The sequence below is a fragment of the Ylistrum balloti genome, unplaced genomic scaffold (assembly GCF_031769215.1).
Source record: "Ylistrum balloti isolate Yb309-2 unplaced genomic scaffold, AGI_CSIRO_Ybal_v1 Utg370662, whole genome shotgun sequence".
NCBI classification, from domain to species: domain Eukaryota; kingdom Metazoa; phylum Mollusca; class Bivalvia; order Pectinida; family Pectinidae; genus Ylistrum; species Ylistrum balloti.
Window position 1 is genome coordinate 1,752,477 of NW_026782401.1, and position 17,423 is coordinate 1,769,899.

Consider the following 17,423-nt stretch of genomic DNA (forward strand, 5'->3'; position numbering starts at 1 on the left):
CTGTGTGGTACAGTGCCTACTTCCTCCTTGAGGATGACGCTGTGTGGTACAGTGCCTACTTCCTCCTTGAGGTTGACGCTGTGTGGTACAGTGCCTACTTCCTCCTTGAGGATGACGCTGTGTGGTACAGTGCCTACTTCCTCCTTGAGGTTGACACTGTGTGGTACAGTGCCTACTTCCCCCTTGAGGTTGACACTGTGTGGTACAGTGCCTACCTCTCCCCTGAGGTTGACGCTGTGTGTTACAGTGCCTACTTCTTCCTTGAGGTTTACACTGTGTGGTACAGTGTCTACTTCCCCCTTGAGGTTGACGCTGTGTGGTACAGTGCCTACTTCCCCCTTGAGGTTGACACTGTGTGGTACAGTGCCTACCTCTCCCTTGAGGTTGACGCTGTGTGGTACAGTGCATGTTTCCGTGGTAGGGCTGACACTCTACTGACTCTTTGGTATGTCATTTCTAAAGAATAGAAAAGAAAAGCGTATATAAGAATTATTCTTATAACATCGAGATCTGGTTTTGCGATGGACTATCATTTATTTACATTTTTATCTATTGAAGATACAACGACATTTTGTACATAGAAGTGGGTATATGTCTTTTGAAGACCGAAAGTGCACACCGATGGTCAGACAGACATACCACCAGCTGAGTATAGCTACATATATATGTATATATTGCAAACATGAACTGAAAACAAAAGCGACTTTGAAACTATATATACATTTAAAGGTACGACAAACTTAAAGATCAAAGGCTATATATAATCATAAACACGACACACGTCTCAAGTTATGGGCCATGTATGTAAATGATAAGGTTAAGCGTCATTATTACGTAAAATTCGTCTGTGTTGAAAAAGGCCCAGGAAGTTTGACAGATGTATATATAAATATGTTCTTGTGGGTGCTGCCGTCGTTCCCGGAACTGCATTATTAAAGATATTACACCTCAACACTGATCAGTAAGGCATTATCATAATTAATTCAACAATGTTTAAATGCATTTCTGTAGTGGATATTAGTAACGGCGCCGTGTTCTCTTTATATAGATCGGTAGAAGAAAATTTCATTTCTTTGTAAATTATCTTTGACCTAAAATTTTAACTTTCATGAGTTACTTGCCTATGTTTTAACCTTGTAATACTTAATTAAATAATGTATACGTAGCACTGAGAAGTAGATATAGAGCTCCTTACATAATCATCAAAATACATTTTTCAAAAACGGAGTAATCAATGATTACTTGGAATTAGTTTGCAATCAGAAACAGCTGTAGCGTCTTGTCGGCAACATAGCAGAGCAGCATATCTATAAATCTCTGATGCGTTCCTGCAAGTTTTCTTATCCTAAAAGCATTCAATATGCATTAACGTAATAGAGGAATCTGCCAGCACAAGCCTCGAAACAGGTTATGAATGTAAAGTTTCCATCCAATATAATGCTTACAAAACCGGAAGTACTCAAATATCCATTCAAGCGCCGCATAGATCCAAATGTAGATACGATATCTGTTGCGAATGCAATGTCATATTTGGCATTGCTGCTATCCAGGAAGCAAGCGTGTGGCTGACACGTTAACTTTGTACTTTGGATAACAAACACATTCGTGTATTTTTCTAATGTCATTTTAATGACCCATAGATATTTATCGGTTCGGGTAGAGACAAGCATTTAAGTTAAAAGCAAGATTGTTCCAAATCCCGATCTATTAGTTTGTGCCACCCTCATCTAGTTGCATTATGTGGGGTAGATATACAAGGCATTCGTTGTGTGTTCCGAAACTTATATAGCACACCTTCGACGTCTCACTTAGCCCACCCGTGAAGTCACTAGCATCATGTTGATCAGAAAAGGGAAACCTAGATATTTCATTTGAATAAAAATAAAACATTTTTCAATGTATCAAAAAAATCCTTAAATATCAAGTTTAGAAACATTTCTAAAACAGATCGAACTGTTTGGTACAGTGTTTCGCAATTTATATTAACATTAAGGTGTAAATATAGCCGAAATGATTGCAAGTGATCTATTAGCCATTCGCGTGAAATCAGCAAGGGTGTCATGGCCATGTTTCCAGAAGGATTTCTATTAAATTGTATCGACAATAATTAAAATAAAAAACTTGCTTTATGAATAACATTAACATTACCAACCTTATGTTGGATAATAGTAATTTGGTATCCTGTGATATTGAACGAAAAATTCCATTTTATACAGTGATGGGAACAGGCGAGACATAGAACGTCTGTCAAAAGCATGGTGATGATGTCACAAAAAAGTGGGAGACCAGTTGCAGTCATAGCGACATCACTACAATGGCCATGTAGTATTTCTACAAAAGGAAGGACGATGAACATATGTAAATATCTTTTTATAAATTTATGAATTAAAGTGTTGACTGTTATGTTTTCCTATTGTTACAATACAACATTAGGGATATGTGACGCCTTGATGTCATAGACGAAACAGTGTGAACCCACATACAGATAATCTCTTGTTGTGATCTAATATATGTTCTTAACACTGATTCATAGGCTCGATAAATGTCAATGTCCATACCTTTGGTATTAGAACCGGTATTAGAATCGGACTTCATAATAACAAATACACCTACACATACATATAGCGTGTACTTTAGACTCGCCTTTGACAGATGACCAGTGAAGGACACACAACGCTAAAACGTTATAATTTTTCATTGAAACGGACACTGTCCCTCGTCTAAAGTCACAAAGACGAACCTTCTGAACGTGTGATGTTTATTATTCGTGTCCGGAGATGCTTGACCAACATCACTATCAAAGGTGTGAATGACCTATTGATCACAATGCCTTTGGTGTCAACTGACCTTCCAACAGTCACGTGACCATGCTATCCATCATCGCCTCTATCGTGTGTAACCGATACTGAAACGCTACATCAATTATTTCATTGATGACAAATATGAAAATACTGTAATTATTCTTAAACGTCTAACTTTCACAGAATAATATTTTCAAAATTTCCTAAAAAGATATTAACCAAACCCAACCTCGCCAACTCCCATCCAGCTAAATGAAACCAAAAATTGGAGGAAAAAATTCTTTTTTCCGGAGAATGTACCCGCCCAACGTTTGGCTAACCCGACAGATCAAATGCCGTCATCCCCAAAACCTTCACATCGTTAACTAATTTTCACAGCGTATGAATCTCATTACTGGTTTGCTGAAAAGTCGAAAATAACTAAGGGCCACATTGATCCAATGAGCACAGTTTACCGTAATAAACTGTATCATGTGCTGTATTTGTTCGCTATCCTCCATTCACTCAGTTGGACATACCTATGATATCCTTTACTTTTCTATTGCAAACTTAAGCATATCGTCATCATATTTCGTTAGATTTTACCTACATACATTGTTTTATCTAGAACTCCTAACAAATAAAAATTTAAAAATAAACCATAATTATCTAAATGCACGTGATTTGATTAGCGTTATTCGTCCGTTTTGGTGAACGTAAGACAATCAAATTAAAACATTAACTAGAATACGTCGATTTTTTTTAATTCAAAAATGAAGTACCGTTTTAACCTTAATGAGCAAATTGTGTCGTGAGAGGATATTGGTGTACGTTTGCCCTTCTCCCATATCTAATATATCTGTTCGACTTATGTCACTAGACAGTGTATTGTACCTGATAAACATACCGTTGTACCTGATAAACATACCGTGTATATACTTATGTCACTAGACAGTGTATTGTACCTGATTAACATACCGTGTATATACTTATGTCGCCTGATAAACATACCGTGTATATACTTATGTCACCTGATAAACATACCGTGTATATACTTATGTCACCAGACAGTGTATTGTACCTGATAAACACATCGTGTATATACTTATGTCACCTGATAAACATACCGTGTATATACTTATGTCACCAGACAGTGTATTGTACCTAATAAACATACCGTGTATATACTTATGTCACCAGACAGTGTATTGTACCTGATAAACATATCGTGTATATACTTATATCACCTGATAAACATACCGTGTATATACTTATGTCACCAGACAGTATATTGTACCTGATAAACATACCGTGTATATACTTATGTCACCTGATATACATACCCTGCATATACTTATGTCACCAGACATTGTACCTGATATACATACCGTGTATATACTTATGTCACCAGACATTGTACCTGATATACATACCGTGAATATACTTATGTCACCTGATATACATACTGTGTACATACTTATGTCACCTGATAAACATACCGTGTATATACTTATATCACTAGACAGTGTATTGTACCTGATAAACATACCGTGTATATACTTATGTCACCTGATATACATACCGTGTATATACTTATATCACTAGACAGTGTATTGTACCTGATAAACATACTGTGTATATACTTATGTCACCTGATAAACATACCGTGTATATACTTATGTCACCTGATAAACATACCGTGTATGTACTTATATCACTAGACAGTGTATTGTACCTGATAAACATACTGTGTATATACTTATGTCACCTGATAAATATACCGTGTATATACTTATGTCACCTGATATACATACCGTGTATATACTTATATCACTAGACAGTGTATTGTGCCTGATAAACATACTGTGTATATACTTATGTCACCTGATATACATACCGTGTATATACTCATGTCACCTGATATACATACCGTGTACATACTTATGTCATCTGATAAACATACCGTGTACATACTTATGTCACCTGATATACATACCCTGCATATACTTATGTCACTAGACAGTGTATTGTACCTGATAAACATACTGAGTATATACTTATGTCACCAGACATTGTACCTGATAAACATACTGTGTATATACTTATGTCACCGGATAAACATACCGTGTATATACTTATGTCACCTGATATACATACCGTGTACATACTTATGTCACCTGATATACATACCCTGCATATACTTATGTCACCAGACATTGTACCTGATAAACATACTGTGTATAAACTTATGTCACCAGATAAACATACCGTGTATATACTTATGTCACCTGATAAACACACCGTGTATATACCTATGTCACCAGATAAACATACCGTGTATATACTTATGTCACCTGATAAACATACCGTGTATATACTTCTGTCACCTGATAAACATACCGTGTATATACTTATGTCACCTGATATACATACCGTGTATATACTTATGTCACCTGATAAACATACTGTGGTTATACTTATGTCACCAGAAAAACATACCGTGTATATACTTATGTCACCTGATATACATACCGTGTATATACTTATGTCACCTGATATACATACCGTGTATATACTTATGTCACCTGATATACATACCGCGTATATACTTATGTCACCTGATAAGCATACCATGTATATACTTATGTCACCTGATATACATACCGCGTATATACTTATGTCACCTGATATACATACCGCGTATATACTTATGTCACCTGATATACATACCGCGTATATACTTATGTCACCTGATAAGCATACCATGTATATACTTATGTCACCAGGCAGTGTATTGTACCTGATAAACATACCGTGTATATACTTATGTCACCTGATATACATACCGTGTATATACTTATGTCACCTGATAAACATACCGTGTATATACTTATGTCACCAGACAGTGTATTGTACCTAATAAACATACCATGTAGTGTGTTCATACGGTCATGTAAACGTGATCGAATAATGTCCTTACATTTCCAGATCTAGTCCTTAAAAAATCAAACATGGAAGATATCATCAAACGACATTTCAATTATAAAGCGATCATCATAAAATTGAGCTCAAATTTCGATTTTTTAGATTCCAGTAGAGACATGCGAACAAATAGTTTATTTCATGGAAATTAACTAAATGTAACATATTTGTGATTCTCTTATCTAATTTTTTTGATCTTCTGCGCTCGCTCTTGAGATTATAGTGAAAAACAAACATTAATTGGCTTATTCAAGAATATATAGACCACTACATATTCTATGTAAATGTTTGCAGTGTACATACCGCTATAAATACAAGTCTGTTATCATGTATGGTGTATTATATAGACATCGTGAAGAAGCAGAACGTTAAGACAAAACTTTATGATGTAAAACAAGGTATATACAATGTAAAACAATGTATATACAATGTAACCAAATGTAAAACAAAATGCCTTTGAATAAGTTATTGGAACGTTCTTTACGAACTCAAAGTTTGAACAAATGATATTTGACATAAAATGCTGTATTGACGTATTCTCTAGCTAGAAAAAATATAATTGTCTGAAATTCCAGAGATGATAACGTTGTAAGGATATACTTGGTACTGTGACCTTCACTTTCACCACCAATTACTAAGACTAGACGTCGCCTGCCGTTTGCCAAGTCGTGAAAAAACTGCTCATATAACCTGACGAATGTTCCAATTTACAGATTAAACCGGCCAGGCAGCTCACTTCAAGTCCTCTTCTAATTACGTGTCGAGTGTGTTGACACTCGTTAGGCAACTTTCTCTGAACAATAGGGTTGCACGTGTCCGCGCAAGGTCTGGTGTCACTGACTCAGAGCACCGTCGCACGTGCATGGTACGAGCACAGAGTCCCATTAGAAACAAGACTGGTTCTTCTACAATTGGTTTTTTTTAAGTTCACCAGCAAAACGTATGATTCAGGAATTTTTCCTTTGTACTTTGGCTGTACTAATTCTATTTTGATTTACAAATAATAAATTTAATATGTAGATACATCCACGTGGAAAGAGATAGAAATATCTTATTATAATTAACATAATCCTGAGATTGATTTATAAAGTAGTCGATCGCATTTCTGTTTAATTTCGAGTCAACTGTTATGAACCCATCTTCAACATCAAAGATTTTCGGGTACAGGTAAAATAATAGTTAACTGCTCCTATTGGCGCTATAAAACAGTATTATATTTTCATAATATATTTGCTCCGGTTTTTTTTGTTGTTGTTGTTTTAATTGGGCGCTTTTTCTGTTGACGATTCAGACTTTTTGAAATGTTGCAAAGACTGGTTTCACAAAAACAAACCGGTAAGAATAAGATATGATCTCAAAAATCTGAATTCAGTTCAACTTCATTTATACATCGTATGTTAAATGGAAACGCCAGTTTGATGCCTCTGTCTCAAATAGCATTCGATTATGATAATAATGTTGTTTGACTGCCCCAAGTGATTAATCTACATTGTCATTGGAAAAACTATATCATATCACTTCATATCATCAAGATTCATTGATGGAGGCGCCTCGTAGAACGGAAGTAAACTGTAAATATGTTCCTGTACGTGTAATCGTCACACATTTCACAAATCTGTTCCATCTCCTTGACATGTTCACTGTTTTAAATATACAATTACAAATGCGGTAGAATAGAAGTGCTTATAACACAACCAGCAAGAGATACGTGTATGACGTTTCGACTGGTTGTTTGATAAAAACTGAAGAAATGGTCCGAAATACCATTCGGAAGATTTTTAAACATCTGTATTTGTTCGAAACTTATCACTATTGCAACCTTTACTAGACTAATTGGAGAGACCGATGTATCGGCTGTCTTTCGTGGTGTTTTCATACATTTTTCAAATATTAAGATCATTTCAAACACTTATTTTGGTGCAGTCTTTTTAGGACACGTTGCTAGAACACGGACCTTTGTTGGTGAGACGTTGCCAAGCAACAGGAGGATTCAAGAAAAACCTTTAATGAACCAACCAACCACTAAGTTTCTGAGATTTTAGAGAAATTATATTTAATCTGGAAATAATTTTGTAAACTGCTTAATTTTCCAGTAACCGATTGATGAAAGAGCCAAAGATTCCGATAAGCAAACACCTACATAATGCTGCATTATGAGAGATGCCTATGTTCGAACTCCTTGCACAGTTGTGAAGTAAATCATTTAGTTAGCTACTTTTTGTTTTATTTATTTATGTATCTATTTGTTTATTTATTTGTTTTCGAAAATCGATTTTATTTCATATTTACCCTGATTGGCGAAACATTGCTTTTGACCTTCAACCACGCCAAGAAGGTTATCGGCAATTACCTCTGACTGAAGCAAAACAGTTTAGCAAAGCGGTACTTACTGCATTCTGTGTTGCACCTGCGCTGATATTTCTGGGGTCACTTCAGCACGGACAAAAGGAGAATCTGGTCCCATGTCCAAACAATGACATGTCAGCGTGACGTCACGTGTTGGACACCAGCTGCTACAAGACCTTTAGACCCAAATCGACAAAATCGTCATTGTCTATTTAAAGATTGAGTTTGTAGATTTATCGTTGTTGTAAATAATGTACTCATAAGTGCATTTGTAAGTTAATACGTAATTTTATATCAGTATCAAATTTTCGTTCCCGGATCGTGAGATAAAAGGATTAGATGGAACAATGGTAAGGAATGTCAATCACACGCTTGACACTAAATGAAAGTTTAAGCGTCGTTATGATCACGATTAAAGCTGACGACCTTACTAAACAATTGGATCTGTATGGTAAAAATAATTACGAAGTTGGTCTATCCGAAGAGAAATTATGATGTTTTCTAAAGTAAACCTTCTACATCGCGCCTTCTGATGAGAAAAGAATTTATCCTTTAAACTTTGAAATTGTTTTTCTGTGTAATCAGGAATTAGGTCTAGATCTAGGCCATGTGAGGTCTGCACCATGTGAGATTATGACTTGTGACTAAAGGTCAGATTTTTTTTACATCTATTGAAATACGTTTCAAAGTTTTAAAGAAGAGGAAAATTAGAAACAGATAAAGATATATACGATATAGTTATATCTTGTCCTGAATTTTATAATGCATTTGTACGATTTATCTTATGATGTGAAAATCGGCATTGGTTCTAATCTTTCTAATTTACTAATTAACGCGAACCCCAATCGCCTTTGTGACTGACATGCACATTTTAGCTGAGGTAGACATTGTGGTATTGATGATTGGTGTTGGACTTGCTGGCAATAAAAGAAACCTTTTACAGATCTGTTATGTACCAAGTGCCTGGTTTTTATTGTACACTAACTCTTTATAATGAAGTGTTGATAAAGATGTTACATTACTTTCCAATTCTCATGAGGTTAATATAACGAGACTAAGTTGTTTTAAATTCACCAACTACTAACACTGACATTGTATAGCCATTGATAAAATATTGGTTGTATAATCTCATAAGTGTCTACGGGACACGACAATCTTGTGTTAACATGTAAACCTTAATACACAACAATATCACAAGGTCACATTCAATAACACGACAATCTCGTGTTAACATGTAAAACCTTAATACACAACAATATCACAAGGTCACATTCACTCAATAACACGACAATTTCATGTTAACATGTAAAACATGACATATGACATAATACACAACAATATCACAAGGTCATATTCACTCAATAACACGACAATTTCATGTTAACATGTAAAACATGACATATGACATTATACACAACAATATCACATGACGATATTCACTCAATAACACCACAATCTCGTGTTAACATATAAAACCTTAATACACAACAATATCACATGGTCACACTCAATAACACGATCATTTCGATTTAACATATACATTATAAGTGTGTAATAACACCCGTCGTTTCGTCCGATGTAGAGACGTCGTGTATGATACATATGTAGGAAGTAGTTAAGTGTTTAATTGTCTCCTCTCTCTGACCAATCGTGTACCACTAATCGGTCCAACTGAGGTTGACTGGAAAAGTTGTTTTTACATACATGTTTATGTATAATAGAGTACAGTAGTCGGGTTAAGATTCTCGATAAGAAAGGTGGAAAACGATTGATAGTTGATAAAAAAAAGATTTTTGAAATAGGTCCCAGAAGAGCGGGCGTCGTATTCCTTGATGACAAAATATAAACACACAGTGACCATTTTAACAACCCCATCCCCTCCCTCTATTTATTATATCACATGTTATTGAGGCCACGCCTGAACACTAATCTATTTCATAATGAGACAGGCAAACATACACAAATGTCCCCCTATTTGAAATGAACATGTATAAACTCTATTCATTGGTTAAACGTATTTCAGACACAGGTGGCGGCACTTCACAACTTTCATCTTAAACCAACAGAGAAAGCAATGTACGGGAAGCCCGCCGTCATCCTCGCTCATCAATGTCATCCCAAAATATTGCCTGTGTCACAAAAAGCTGTGACGTCACTTAGTGCTAGCTACACTAATCCCAGCATGCGCAGTACATTAAACTACCGTAGAGTGTGGTATGCACTGCTAGGCTTCCATATAATTGCACACAACATTCCAGATATAATAACTTACTATGGAAACACAGTATATCTCACACAGCTAGACCCCTATCACTCCCTATTCTAACAGTAGAGCTAGCTCTCACTTCTCTTTCCCACAATCCAGAAGTGTATAGTATTGTGTCATTAAGAACTAGACCTAAAGCAGTCTCGTCTTTAACGTAATGTCTGAATGTGTTATACACAGACATACAATGTTATACACAGGTAGACTCTCACAAACCTCATCCTACACACCATCCAGGAACAGTTCGTATACTACAGATGTGGAAACGCAAAACCCATCAAAAGGCATTTGTGCACACATCGTGTACATATCGTGCGCACACTCGCATTATACACTACCTATCGCAAACTGTGTGATAGGATCGTACATTTTGTGCGGTGTAGTAAAAATGTTTGTCTAATATTAAAATTCATTTTTGGAAAATTAAACGAAAACTCGAGTAGTTGTGACTAAAATCGATCACAGGCGTACTAAAATTGATTGATGTATTATAAAAGTGATTTTAACATGTATAAAACAATTCATTGTGTATCTGATAGATCTACATGTGTCCGACCTGTAAATGTTTGGCTAAATTAGGAAACTTGAACTCTAACATTTTTAGAAAATAACACTCTATATCACATTTATCTTTAAATCATTTCTAATTATTTATCGAACCATAACGGAATCGCACACGACGTGCGACAGACCCGCATGACGTGCGTACAGATGTGCGATAGCTTATTTCGCCTGGTTGTCTTATCGTGCACACATCGTGCGCACATCGTGTAATGTTTTGTGATCCCACAGCTAGGAACCCATCACTTTCATCCCACCTACCATTTCTGAATGTGTTACACACAGACATAAAATGGCATACACAGCTAGACCCTCACAAACCTCATCCCACACACCATCCACATATGTTAACTAGCACAATATGTACGTGTAAAATACTACTAGACCTCCATCACTCTCGTCCCACACACCACCCCGTAAGGTGTTACATGATAACAGTATGTCCCTCAGCTCTCAATCTCACCATACACACCACTAGCATCAGGTGTCTCGACAACTGGACCCTCATCACACTCATCCCACACACCACCCCTTATTGTGTTACATGATAACAGTATGTCCCTCACAGATAGCCCTCGCCAATCTCACCATACACACCCTCCAGAAATGTGTCGTATACTAGCATCAGGTGTCTCGCCAACTAGACCCCTATCACTCTCATCTCACACACTACTGAGGAAAATATACCGACTAAATATGTCACACAAACTTTTCCACGTTATCGTCATGTTGTACATTGAAGATACATATTTCTATATTGCGCTCTTCTCATGTTCAATTACATTTTGCAAATACAGAAATGACGTCACATACTCGCATATTACAGTGTGACGTCACAATAACGACCATAGATTTAGACCCAAGATGGCTTCAAGCTTGGCCGCTGATAAGTTCGTTTCATGTGATGAAACCTATCTTTTATTTGTTTGTGGTGTACGTGATATGTGCTGTATACTGACTCCATATATCACACCCGTCTGAGCCACTTACCACTCTCATGTGACACAAAAATTCTCAAACACGTCAACTCTGCATGTGTTTAATGGATTTTATAACATAATACATCACACAGCTAGATCTTCAGAACTCTCGTCTCATACACCATCATGACTGGTGTTTCATAGTAAGACACTATATTACATGTAACACAACATGCGGAAAGTAGGCATTCACCAGTTGAATTCCAAGCATCATCTGTAAATGTGTTACATGCCTGTACAATAACACGCCACATCAAACACACGGCTGGTCATTCATTACCGTTACCCTCCACATCCTCCCGCAATGTGTTTTATCTTTGCACGTTATGTAACACAGCTTACCCGTCACACAATTTTACTCAACACAACATCAAATAACGTGTTTTATCCTAACAAAGTATGTGACACTTAGCTTACCCGTCAAACTGTCTTACTCAACACAACATCACAGAATGTGTTTTATCCTAACATAGTATGTGACAGCTTAAACACATTCTGTATGTTGTGTTGAGTAAAACTGTTTGACGGGTAAGCTATGAGTAACATACTATGTTGGGATAAAACACATTCTATGATGCTGTGCTGAGTAAGACTGTTTGACGGGTAAGCTATGTGTCACATACTATGTTAGGATAAAACACACTTCGTGGCTGTGTGTAGGGTAAAACTGTTTGACGGGTAAGCTGTTTTACATAACGTGCAAAGATAAAACACATTTCGGGATGGTGTGGAGGGTAACGGTAATGCCTGACCAGACATTTTTTTTATCCTAACATAAAACGTGACACATAGCTTATTCGTCAAACAACATAACATCACAGAATATGTTTACACAGAACGACTATGTTATGTCCTTACACAGTATATAACACACATCTTACCGTCATCTCTCTACACACTGTCCCTAAATGTGTTATATTATTACACAGTATATAACAAACATCATACCCGTCATCTCTCTACACACAGTCCCCGGATGTGTTATATCCTTACACAGTATATAACACACATCTTACTCGCCATCTCTCTACACACAGTCCATGAATGTGTCACATTCGTACACACTATATAACACACATCTTACCGTCATCTCAATACACACAGTCCCTGAATGTGTTATATTATTACAAAGTATATAACACACATCTTACTTGTCATCTCTCTACACACAGTCCCTGAATGTGTTATATCCTTACACAGTATACAACACACATCCTACTCGTCATCTCTCTACAAACAGTCCCCGGATGTGTTATATCCTTACACAGTATATATAACACACATCTCACCCGTCATCTCTCTACACACAGTCCCCGGATGTGTTATATCCTTACACAGTACATAACACACATCTTACTCGTCATCTCTCTACACACAGTCCCTGAATATGTTATATCATTACACAGTTTACAACACACATCTTATCGTCATCCCTCTACACACAGTCCCTGAATGTGTTAAATCTTAAGACAGTATATAACACACATCTCATCCGTCATCTCTCGACATACAGTCCCTGAATATGTTATATCCTTACACAGTTTACAACACACATCTTACTCGTCATCAGTCCACACACAGACCCTGAATGTGTTATATCCTTACACAGTATATATAACACACATCTTACACGTCATCTCTCTACACACAGTCCATGAATGTGTTACATTCGTACACACTATATAACACACATCTTACCGTCATCTCTCTACACACAGTCCCTGAATGTGTTATATCATTACTCAGTATATAACACACATCTTACCCGTCATCTCTCTACACACAGTCCCTGAATGTGTTATATCATTACTCAGTATATAACACACATCTTACCCGTCATCACTCTACACACTGTCCCTGAATGTGTTATATCTTAACACAGTATATAACACACATCTTACCGTCATCTCTCTACACACAGTCCCTGAATGTGTTAAATCTTAACACAGTATATCGTCATCACTCTACACACAGTATATAACACACATCTTACCGTCATCTCTCTACACACAGTCCCTGAATGTGTTAAATCTTAACACAGTATATAACACACATCTCACCCGTCATCACTCTACACACAGTATATAACACACATCTTACCGTCATCTCTCTACACACAGTCCCTGAATGTGTTATATCCTTACACAGTACATAACACACATCTTACTCGTCATCAGTCTACACACAGTCCCTGACTGTATTATATCCTTACACAGTATATAACACACATCTTACCGTCATCTTTCTACACACAGTCCCTGAATGTGTTATATCCTTACACAGTATATAACACACATCTTACCGTCATCTTTCTACACACAGTCCCTGAATGTGTTATATCCTTACACAGTATATAACACACATCTTACCGTCATCTCTCTACACACAGTCCCTGAATGTGTTTTTATCAAATAGTAAGTGACAGACAACTTTCCCGTCTCTACTATTACCCTACCCAATTTCCCGGGATATATCACACCCTAGCAGTATTTAACACGCAACTTATAAGGCAGCACTTTCCCCTTGATTCTGAAATGTTGTAAACATTTTCTATATATGATAATAAAGCAGCCCACACATCACGCTTGTCTCCTGTTGTACGTCACGGAGGTCGTTGTCGGAGACATCTTTTGTTGAATAATTTTCATAATATTTACATTCTCTATTTCTTCTAAATACTAGCTGTCGATGCCTCGTTTATCCTTGTATCTGGCTTATCACGGTCTTTTCTGTTTTTTTTTTTTTAATAACCAGGTAAACACAATTTCATGGTAATATATTTCCTGTTACTTAACTAGAGATGTTTTTTTCTTATAGTAAATGCTAATCTCACTAACATTAAGGTACAGAGATCAGGGAAAATCAATAATCGATACTTATTTTATCATCGTGGTATAAACTGATAACCAATAAGTAAAAGGCTTAAAGTTTTCATGACCTTTTCTCTCAGACAATTTCCGTGAACGATTGTCAATATCTAATAAATGTGACTTCATATCTACAAATGTATTGTTTATACTAATAGTAATGAACTTCCTTTCTTACACTCCTATGAGGAACACCAAGTGTTTGGATATTTTGTGTTTGGATTTGACGTCAACAGGATATGAAACAACATACCAGGTCAATATGAACATGTGCGTGGTGTTGTGGACTGGCGAGTGTGTCGTGACCATAAACTTTGCCTACTAATCTATTTTGACTCCTAATGTGGTCAGGTATATGTTTATTTCCTATACAATCACAACTCATCAAAACAAACACAAGAAAACGACAATAGAATCGTAGATTGAACATATCTTTTACTTTTCCTGTACGAAAATAAGCTCGCTCTAACACAACAAGTGTTATACATCATAACATCAACGCTACTTCATTATATTGTAGTGTTATATGAGTAGCAATGAAATGAATTAGGGAAATAATGTAACTGTATGATTTCAAACGTCACCAATAAAAATATTGGCACAGTTGTTGAAATAATTGTTGGCCTCGTGTGTGTAATCATCACTATCAAACATTACTCAGAAATGTTATGATCTGAGAATGATGTAGTAACATATATCAATATTCTCACACCCTGTTACTTTTTTCAGTGTCCATAAATCGAAAAAAAAATATATCACTTTACTCCAATGATCGATTTATTACAAAGTTTCTATCAAATTCATATAAAGAGATCAATGCTAAAGACAAAATATGGAAACATTCGATATAACTGATCACATCAGAAGCAAAATCCGTAGATCATATTCTAACTCAATCGATAAAGATTTTGTCATGTTGGTTAGTATTTATCTATGTATGTTGAAGAATGCCGTGTCTATAATCACTAGCAGCATGTTTGTTCTTTTTCTGGTCTCGGTATGCATCATACCTATTAATGTAAGTAGTTAAAAAATATTATAGCATATTAAAACAATTTTTCAATATAAGTATTCCTTTTTTACAAAATAAATTTTGAATTGAAAATGATTTTTCATGGAATTTATCAATGTTACGAAAACAATCAATTTCAAATCAAACGCTAATGATTGAAATAATTGATTTTTTTTATAGCCAGAAGAAATGAACCAAAGTATGTAGTTAATGCAAAGAATATAGCTATCATTACATTGATCTTTTCTAAATAATTTAGGACCATGATAGGACTATTCACACGTAGAATATCAGAATATTATCCCCCATTTGTCTACCTATATCTATGTCACATCTACCTTGGATAATATTGTTTATGGTGTGCTGCAAGCTATATACCTATTTCGAATTCAAGACAGTACTGTTTAAGTATATGGAATTCGCTCAAGGGGGATTGCACAGTCGTGTGCAATGACAGGAAATAACTATCGACATATTTATTGATATGTTTTGTATGAATAAAAAAGTGTCACCTTTATAATGATTTAAACATCGAACGTCCGTCTGGAATAAAGATGTTTACATATCTGATATTCTTTAAATTGTAATAAATATTCCTTTGACTTCAAATTCAATCACTTGAAGACCTCTATTTAACTTGTTTAACAGAAAGAATTCCGCTCAAATTAAACTGAATACCATATTCCATTCTTCGAAATGTTTTCAGTGTTGATTTTAACAGGTTATCGCAGTAGCTTTCTATGGACTATTGTAGATCGGCCAAGCTTTATGTCTGTAGTGTATAAAGTTGTTGAAAACTTTATTTAATATCATTACATATGTTTAAAGAAATATTCTACAGAAATAGCTGATCTAATTACCAAAACATGACATTTACATGCGTTAACAGGGAAAACAGTAATTCTAAACGTCACTTTTTCTTACTAAACTATCAGGTTTGTATATGTTATTCATAATTGTATTTAATGTAATTTGATTTCTCACAAGTTCATGTATAATGTTTCATTTTTATGTAAATACTTCGCGTGCAATAACATTAATTTCTATTATGTGTTTTGAAATACTGTCTGCGAAAAGAAAAGAGAACAGGTGACATTCAGATACATAAAATGTTTATTTCAATCAGTATAACATCAAATAATGAATGTTGACATCAAGGTATACAGTGTTTCAATTCTATGCCAAGGGATAGTTTCAAATACATTAATCGACATCAATAAAAAAAATGATGGGATCAATTTCATTTTCAAAAAAATCAATCCAGTTAACAGGAAATGGGAATTTTCCTAAGTAAAAAGAGCACCCTAAAATGAACTAATACAAAATTGCTAGTATAATCACTCAAATATTGTAAATTCAAATTGTTCTATTTTTATCTGCACGAATTTGTACATGTGACATAAGTAAAGCTCATTACACATCATTTCTATTAGGAGGATAATCCTGACAGTAATCTTATGTTCCAATAATGAAATTCACGTGCATGAGAGATATTTGATAAATCTATTCTGTGTTTATCACATAGAACATTAAATTCAGTTTAACATTAATAAACTCTTGACAGTTGAAAAAATGAAATTAATTCAATCAAGTTTGAAAATATCCATAAATAAAGAGTACTTGAGTTAA